We start from the raw sequence: 9,622 nt of genomic DNA, 5'->3' as shown, positions 1-9,622 counted from the left end.
ACACATGCTTACATTCACTCATTCCCACAAACACATTGCCATAATATGATTTTGGCCTAAATATACAAAGCTTCCCTACGTGTAGTGCATCTAAAACTAATTTCCCCTGTTCCCTAATTGCACTATAACCCTCACTACTAGCAAAAGCTTGCTGCTGCAATCCTTTCTCCAATTTACCCTTCAATGCCCTTCTTCTATCTTCCGTGTGATCTAAAAAGCTTTTCTCTACAGATGTAAGCAAGCATTTCAAATTATTGCGGTGTGCATAAGATGTACTAATTGTTAATGTCGCTTCAAAGAACCCTTTGACTAACTTTATGCTATAGTATCTAGCTACGCTATTCAAATCATCTATGATAGGCACATAAGAAAACACAAGATCATGATTCAAATAAAAATACTGAATCTCTTCCTGGTTATAGAATCTTGTTAGTAACAGACTACAACTTATCCCATATGTTAAAGGCAGACTATGATAGGTAACCCCCTCTTGTACTGAAAAAGGAATCTGTGTGCACACATAACAATCTTTTGCATCCATTGTGTCAACATACTCACTCAGCAAGCGATAGAAAACATTAGTGGTTAGTTCCCCTTTTGCGTTAGTTCCCTCATGCAGATATCTCGTATACTGCTCATACCTCTCCCAAGCTGTTAGTGCAGTGGTAGTCTCAGAAATTGTAGCATTGTTAGTCCCACTCTTATCCGTACGTGGCATACCCCCAAGCACAACTATGATGAATATCACACACACGACACTCAAACTAACACCCAAATATTTACAACGCCTGCTCCCTTTTTCATCCCCTGTAGTGTTAGGCATGATCTGTAAAGAATCAGAAAGTGAAGGGAGGTTAATTCAAACAACAACAGAGGATGGTCTGAAAATGCTCTTATTTCTTTTTTTGTTTTTTTTGTTTTGTTCTTCTCTCGCAGCAAGTCAAAACAAGCAGGTATTCACAGCTCTCAGTTTCTCTCCCAGGATCCTTGTCAAATCAGGTTAGCAGCTTGTCAAAATCAGATTTTTCAAAATCAGTTCAGGTTATCAGTGTCTCATCCGGTAAATTCTCAGTGTCTTTTCTCAACTTTCTCTTTCCTTTAATTTAGTTTTTATGCCAATTCAGTCTCTTTGGCCGGACTCAGGTACCAAAGTACTGACCTGGAATTTCTCTATCAAATCAAAATGCCAAGAACTCTTGTTGCCATTCAGCTGATGTTGCATACGCCCATTCAGGACCCGCGTACCTTCTATTTGCTACTCTCTTTCTTTTCAACTTGCGATTACCTTGCAACTCTCCTTCACTTAGATCTTCTCTCCTCGTCGTATCAACCTCTTCCTCTATTGCATCTTCAACAACCACTTTTCCCTTCTTCTCTTGCAATTCTGGCCACTTATCTCCTTTCGGTGTCTCTCTGGTCTTTGATCTCTTTTGTGGCAACCCTTCGCCCTCCTCTGGCTCTATGGTGTTTTCTCTTAATGGGCCTGCAATTTGCTCAGGAGGAGTTCGGACCCTCTGACTCTCTTCCGCCTCAACTCCTTCACCTTCTGGGTCTGTCAGGGGCTCTAGCTCATTGCCATATTCGTCTGCTTCTGGGAGAACCTCCCTCTGATTTGGCTCTCCTGCTGCCTCAGTTGAGATAGGTTCACCGTCACCCCTCTGGGTCTCTTCTCCTTCGTCTCTTACTGGAGTGACCAAGCCGTCCTCAACGGGCTCTCCTTCTGTCTCAGTTCCCCTTCGATCACTCTCCGGCCCTGAGACTTCCTTCTCTGTTGTTGGTACTTTCAACAACTCAACTTCCTCATCAGTTGGACATGTTACCTTTTTCGTGTGACTGGCATGGATCCATTTCGGAATTCCTGCACACTTCACTGCAGTAGTAGTTGTTAGTATCACTGGATATGGCCCCTTCCAACGTGGCTCCAAACACGACTTCTTTATGTGTTTCTTGATGACAACCCAGTCACCAGCTTTCAGGTTGTGTCCTGGATCATTTATCGGTGGCAGGGTGGTAGCTTCCACCTGGTGAGAAAAAGAGCGGACCATATCAGCCAGACCCTTGCAGTAGTCCAACACCATATCATCCGTGATACTCACAAGAGCATTTGCAGGGACTGCGGGCAGTCTCATAGCTCGTCCCATGAGAATTTCATGAGGAGACAGTCCTGTTTTCTTGTTAGGTGTATTTCTCATTGACATTAGAACCAAAGGCAATGCATCGGGCCATTTAAAATTTGTGGCTGCACACATTGTTGGCATTCTCGACTTCAGGGTACCATTCATCTGCTCCACTAGTCCTGATGCTTTAGGGCGGTAACTACAATGCAACTTCTGCTCAATGTTCAATGCTGCACACAATAGCTTAACCACATCGTTGTTGAAGTGACTTCCTCTATCTGATTCTAAAGAGATCGGAAACCCAAAACGTGGTGTCAATTCCCTAAGCAGCAGCTTCGCTACTGTGAGACTGTCATTCCTACGTGTAGGGTATGCTTCGATCCAGTGACTAATGATACACACAATCACCAACACATATCTCAATCCTCCACACACGGGCATCTCAATAAAATCCAATTGCATTCTGCTAAATGGACCTCCTGCTCTCCCGATGTGGTTCAAATTCACCACTGTCCCTTTCCCCGCATTCATCTGCTGACAGATGATACACCTATGACAGATCATTTCTGCAGCTTGTCTGAATTTCGGATTAAACCAGTCAATTTTGAACAACCTGATAATGGCATCTCTCCCAATATGTGCTTGACCATGGTAAAACCTTGCAAATTGTGACAGAAGACTGTTCGGCAGAACCATTTTCCCTTCATCTGAAACCCACAAGTCATCTGGTCTTTGTACGCATTGCATCCTAACCCAAGAACGCTTCTCATCTTTGCTGGCATGTCCCTGTAACAATCTCAATTCTTCTAACGTGTCTATCACCCTTAATGCGTAACCTGTGCATGTCTCATTTTCTGTTTCAGGTAACAATTCCCACTGATCCTTAAGCGATATACAGTTCAGTGCGGAAAACCTTGCGACTTGATCCGCATATCCATTTCCCATTGAAACTAAGTCTTGTGATTTCAGGTGTGCACTGCATTTCACCACGGCAATTTCATGAGGTAACTGAATCGCGTACAACAACTCCTTTATTCTTTCACCATTTTTCACTGGAGAACCAGAAGAGGTCAGGGAAACCGCTCTGTGACCATAGTTGGCCAAGTCCCAATCTGTATCAGCTGTCAGTATAGATAGTCACTCTCAGCTGGGCAGTGGCATGGCAAGCTCTAGTAAGAGCAACTAGTTCAGCCACTTGAGAAGAATATACCCTCTCAAGCGAAGACGCTTCAAGGATACCAGAGATCGTACATACAGCGTATCCGGCTATCAGCACTCCTACTGAGTCTCTCAGACATGAGCCATCTACAAAGATAATTTGGTCATTTTCTTCCAATTGGGTATCTTTAATATCAGGCCTCGGTTTGGGGCACATTTCTGTTACCTCAAGACAATCATGTTCTACATCTTCAACATCTTCAACTTCTGTGTTTTCGTTTGGAAGCAAAGTTGCCGGGTTCAACACTGTACATCTTTTCAACGTTACATTTGGTGACCCCAATATAATCGTTTCATATTTTGTCAATCTTGCATTTGTCATGTGCTGCATTTTGGTACGGGTCAACAGGATCTCAACTGAGTGAGGGACCATGACTGTTAAAGGATGTCCCATCCCTATGCCTTCACACTGTGTGAGGCTTTGACCAACTGCTGCTACTGCACACAGACAACCCGTTAAGGCTGCTGCAACTGGGTCTAAAGTAGCTGAAAAATATGCTACTGGTTGGTTTACACCTCCATGGACCTGTGTCAGGACAGACAAAGAACAGGCATCATGTTCATGACAAAACAGAACAAATGGCTTCATGTAATCAGGCATACCTAAAGCTGCAGCCCTGCACATGCTCTCCCTTAACTCAGTAAACACCTTCATTTCTTTCTCTGACAGTACTATGACATCTGGCCCTTCTTTAACCGTCAGTCTCACCAATGGCTTGGAGATGACTGAGAAATTCGGGATCCACTGATGACAGTAGCCCACCATTCCCAGAAACATCCTAACATCTCTCTGTGTAGTTGGGGGATTCATCTGTAACAATGCAGTCACTCTTTCCCTGGATAACTTCCTCGACCCTTTCTCAATTTGATGACCCAAATACTTCACCTCTTTCTGCCAATATTGCAGCTTCTTTGGGGACACCTTGTGCCCATTCATTCCCAGGTGATTCAGTAAGGCAATCGAATCATACTTGCACTCATCCCTCATTTTGGAAGCGATCAACAGATCATCAATGTACTGCACTTGAGTTGATTGGAAAGGCAATTCCAACGACTCCAAATCCTTCTTCAGTATCTGATTGAATATGGAAGGCGATTCCAAAAACCCTTGAGGAATTCGACACCAATTGTTAACCTTGTCCAGGAATTTAAAACTGAAGAGAAATTGGCTGTCCTCATGAAGAGGCAAAGAAAAGAACGCTTGGGACAAATCAATTACTGTGAACCACTCTGCATCACATGGAACCTGGAACATAATCACAGCTGGATTTGGCACCACTGGCCAGCATTTCAACACTATGTCATTGATCTTTCTCAAATCTTGGACAATGCGATCCTTCCCACAAGGCTTTCTCAATCCCATTATTGGTGAATTACATGGGCTGCTCATCACTTCTTTCAAGACTCCCTGTTTCACAAAGTCTGCAATTAATTGCGCCACCTTTATAAGGACATCTTGTGCCATATGGTACTGCGGTACCTGGGGAAACACAGCATTTGGCTTCACACTGACTTTAACTGGCACTACTCCTTTTATCAATCCTACTTCTTTCTCTGTTAAATCCCACACCTTCTCTTGGACAGTTCCCTGCAAGTCTTCCGGGAGATCAGCCACTGTGAACATTGGGAAGAAGTTAATCAGAGGATATTCCTCGTCTATGGTCTCTGTTTCAGGCTCTGAAATCTGTTCTTCATCTCCTTCATCGTCACTGTTTGTCTGAACCTCAATCCCCTCGTTGAAACAGGTGATCAAACACCTTGTCTTGCACAGTAAGTCTCTTCCCAGTAGGGACACAGGACTCGAATAGCAAACCACAAACCTGTGCAATCCCTGAAAAGTGCCAAGCTCAACCTGTACCGGATCGGTGATCGGGTTAGTCGGGAGCTGATTTGCCACTCCCACTACCTTAACTGTACGTCCCGAAAGGGGTAGCTTCGGAACCTCTGCGCTTCTGACTGTAGAGCGTGTAGCTCCTGTGTCAAACAAGAATGAAACCTTGTGACCCATTACCTTTTCCTGAACGTAGGGCCCTTTCTGATCTACCTCTAAGGACGCTGCAAACCTACACTTCCCACCATCTGAACTCTCATCCGACCATTCATTGTTTATTCCATTCTCACCACGCAATGGGAATTGTTGTACTGTGTTATTTTGACTCATTCTTTGACCTGTGACCTGTTGAGGAAGCATCACCTGTTCCATTGGCGCTAAGGGCACTTGCATTTGCTGTCTGGGTACCATGGGAATCTGCTGCTGCATTTGTTGCATCTTATCAGCTGTATGCGTGGCATCTGCACCTGCTGCATGGGTTGGAAACCCTGCATCTGAGTCATATTATTTTGGAAGTTTGGATTAGGACCTCTCATCCTCGGTACCTTCACATTTTGAAATGCACCGACATCATAGCTTTGTTGAACAACACCTTCCTGTACCATCATCGGGCACTCCCGCTTCCAATGTCCAACGCCCCGCAGGCATGACAAGGTAACATCTTCTTCATCCCCTGCACATCATTTTGAACTACTATGGTGTTCAAGTCTGTGCTTCTGTTCACAAAAACTCCTCGACCTCTGCCTCTCACTTGCGCCTGAAACATCCTGTTTTCTTGCGGCTGTTGCACCATCTGTGGTAAACAACCTCCCTGCATCCCTGACTGTGCTGCCTTAATTTGTATCACCATCGCTTTCTCCTTCAGCTTTCTCTGCTTCAACTCAATTTCCTCACTACAGTACTTCGCATACTGCAACACCTCATCAGTCGGTTTTGCTTGCCAACAAATCAAGTGGTTCTGAATCATCTGACTAATCTCAGGTCTCAACCCTTCAACAAACCTAAACACAAGGTGATTCATGTCCTTCGCATCAACAACCTCTGTACCGCTGTAGTGCTTGAACGCTTTCAACAAACTCTCATAATAGGCATGTATCGACTCCTTGGCTCCCTGAGCCGTCCGATCAATCTTTTGCCAATCAATATTCTTCGGCGAAACTCTCTGTTTCAGGAATTCAATCACCTTATAGTAATACTTCATCACCTCGGGAGACGGTGCTCCTGTGATTCTATCCCTCAACGGTTCCGCTGTTGGCCAATCCACACTACTCTTACACTCAAGCCACAAATCAGCTGGAACTATGATCTCAAGGAGAGTATTCAGGTCTTCCCAGAGACATTTTGCAAGCTTCACAAACCTGTCCGTCTGCTGATACCACTCTATTGGCTTCTCCCTCAGCCTGGGAAAGTCATGAGTAAATGACAGAAATCACCTCTAGTCCACGGCACATGGACAAGAACCCCTCCAGCAGTCTCTCGCATTGGTAACATCTTTACAGCACCAGCATCCTGTATGGTTTTTGCTGGCTGCTCTAAGCTCTTGTCTCTTTTCTTCGCCCATCTACCTTCCCACATCTCTAAGGCTCCCCAAACGTGTGCACTCTGTAGTATCTCCTTAAGGTGTGCCTTGATCCCAGTAGACTGCATGTGTTCAAAATCCTTAGGCTCAAAGTCTAACCTATAACTCCTCTTTAGATGTTTGTTATTTTCTAAGTCTATTCCGTATTTATCTGCCAAGTTCGCCAGCCTCTGGTGCACCCTGCACTCCATGCCCAACCTCACAAAATTCAGGTATTCTTCTCCTTCTGACCTCCCTGCTGCTGCTTGAGTAGCCCGTGGTGAATTTACCTTATCTAACCAGTCATTCAGCTGTTGCGCTGTTAGACCTTGTAATGAGATATTCCCAGCCTGCACTATCGGTGTTTGCGGTATGTTTGTACCCGAGATCTGAGGCATTAACAGTCTTGAACCTGTCTGTCTCATTGCTTCTGGAGGAGCCCCAATCGGACTGAAGTCTAACAAAGACCTAGATATTTCGAATGTCGGCTCCCCTGGAGTCATCCCTTGAGAGCTCCCAACGAACCCTCCTCTTGTCATCTCTTGAGTCATTATCCCTTGACCGCATACACTAGGCTTCGCCTGCGCATACAATGGTACTTGTGGACCAACCATAATGGGCAAAGATATGGCGTCTGGTGTCTGCCTGTTTCCCAAAACCTGTGGAGTAGTAACTCCCATATTCTGGTTCATTACTGGTGCCATAGTAGACTGCGGTCCTGTGACCGAAGTGTAATTTGGAATCATCTGTTGCTCTACCTGGGGCAGTAAAGGTGGAGTTCGATCAGTCTGAATATATACCGGCTCTGACGGCACCTTCAAATTCGTTGTTGTCTCTAAGATTGGGACATCAGGGTAAAGTCTCTGAACCTGTGGTGGCTGTAGCTGAGGCTGCATCTCTGGAGCAGTGGACACACTAATTCTACTCTGCACTGGAACTGGTGTGGAGACAGGACTAACCTGTACCGGATTCATCGTCCCCTTGTTTTGAGTCGAACTTACAGGACATGTACTAGTACTCGGTCTATTGTCATCTATTGCATATGGTGGTGGTCGGTCATTCAGTAACTGATTAAGGAACTCATCATCGTCTGAGTCTGCAGGGCTTCTTAGCCTCTTTGTCTTTAAAAGAACTTTTGTCAGTCTTACAAGTGGCTCCCCCCCCTTGTTTTCACCTTCTTGAGCTATTGCTGAAAACATCCTAATTCCAACTATTGTTTCCCTCCTCCAAACTCTCTGTGCACTATCCCACCTAGCCTCCGCTAGTGTCTTTTCTGCCTTCCTCATCCTCCTCTCAAATTTCTGATGCTGCTGTAGTATTGCCATCAGTTCCCAAATTGCTAACGCCTCAAACTGTGCTAGCCTAGGAGGTGGCTTTAGCTCATTTAACACCCTTCGCACATTTTCCAAAACCCTTATGTTGAACGTTCTGCGCTCTGGAAATGACAAACACCCTTCTTTCTCTGTCGCTTTGCACCATTGCTTTAGCCAAAGACATGGCACGGCACCCCTTTCCTCCATTACGGCAAAAGCCGATGTATCTTCTGGCGGTGTAACCTCTCCTACACTCGCTATAATATATGCATCTCCCCTCAAGGCACTCTTTAAAGCCTTGAAAAATTTCATTTTTGCATCTTTTATATTGTTTACAATTGAAACAGGAAGTGACTTTAATTCCGAGAACTCCCTTAGTCTACCTTCTCAACCAATTGCCTCTCACGGATGGCTGCCAATCCGTGCGCGACCCTTCTCACTAACCAACCTATCCCAGCGCGGCTCCAATGACATCACACCCACACACACTGCGGCTGACAAAGTCTTGCAGCTTGTCTTCCTCACTCTCAATTCACACAAAACGAATGCAATATATTGCGAGCACCACTAAAACTCAAATTTGCCGGTTTACTACAGGAAAGGGTAACACAATCGCTTCAGAACTTTACAGAGATTTTGCTTAGCCTCGGCTGCTACTCTCTCCTTTTCAGCTCCCGCACTCGCCAGCATAATTTGGCCCGCAAATTCTACTCTCAACTTGTCAATGGGTTGTTCTAGTGCACTTTAGAACTCACCAAATCTCCTACAAAGTTTTCATTCACTCACTTTGACTCATATTTGACTCACCGATTCCACCATCGACCTATTAAACTGCGCAAATTACAACATAAACCAAGTGTCTCATACACTTATCAATATTCTCCGGAGTCTTAGACCACGCAGGGTCTGTACCACCCCAACAACCACGTGGACAATTTTTTTTAGCACAAAGCGCCACACTCACATGAAGTTCGCCGACTTCCCTACTCTCATACTGCGGAGTATGCACACTCCTACTAAAACATCATCATTTGGCCTAAAATCCACAGACTTCACACTTCACCTGCGGTATGCATAAGCTGTGCAAGTGCAAACCCTACCTGATTTGCACTATCACTAGAACGCAGAGAACATACTCAAACTTCCTTCAGCAGGCTCAGAGATTCCTGGAAAGTCATTTGGGACTTAGGGGCACATCATCTCTCCGATTTGCATAATTTAGAAGAACAATTTTCCCAAAACCCAATTTTCTGATACACCTTGCTTACATCCAAACTACGCTCATCAATTCATCGATTCCTACCGGACCGCTATAAACTGTTATCAAACCGTGATCTTTCGCACTGGGGGCCCAAAGGGCCAAACCATCACCTCTGCTAACAAAAACTGATAGTGCGTCAGAACCTTGATAAGTAAACTTACAAGGAGACATGCCTAGGCCGATGAACCTTTTGACCACGTTTGGAGACTTCCCAGTACGAGATATCTTTCTGGCATCACAAAATCAATATATCAATGTAGGAGGCTGGCCTGGTTTGTAATGGGTACCAAGGGGTACTTACACTCTGCACCAGGTCCAGTTATC

The sequence above is a fragment of the Pleurodeles waltl genome, chromosome 10 (assembly GCF_031143425.1).
Source record: "Pleurodeles waltl isolate 20211129_DDA chromosome 10, aPleWal1.hap1.20221129, whole genome shotgun sequence".
NCBI classification, from domain to species: domain Eukaryota; kingdom Metazoa; phylum Chordata; class Amphibia; order Caudata; family Salamandridae; genus Pleurodeles; species Pleurodeles waltl.
The sequence above is the reverse complement of the archived record's forward strand: the minus strand, read 5'-3'. Positions refer to the sequence as shown.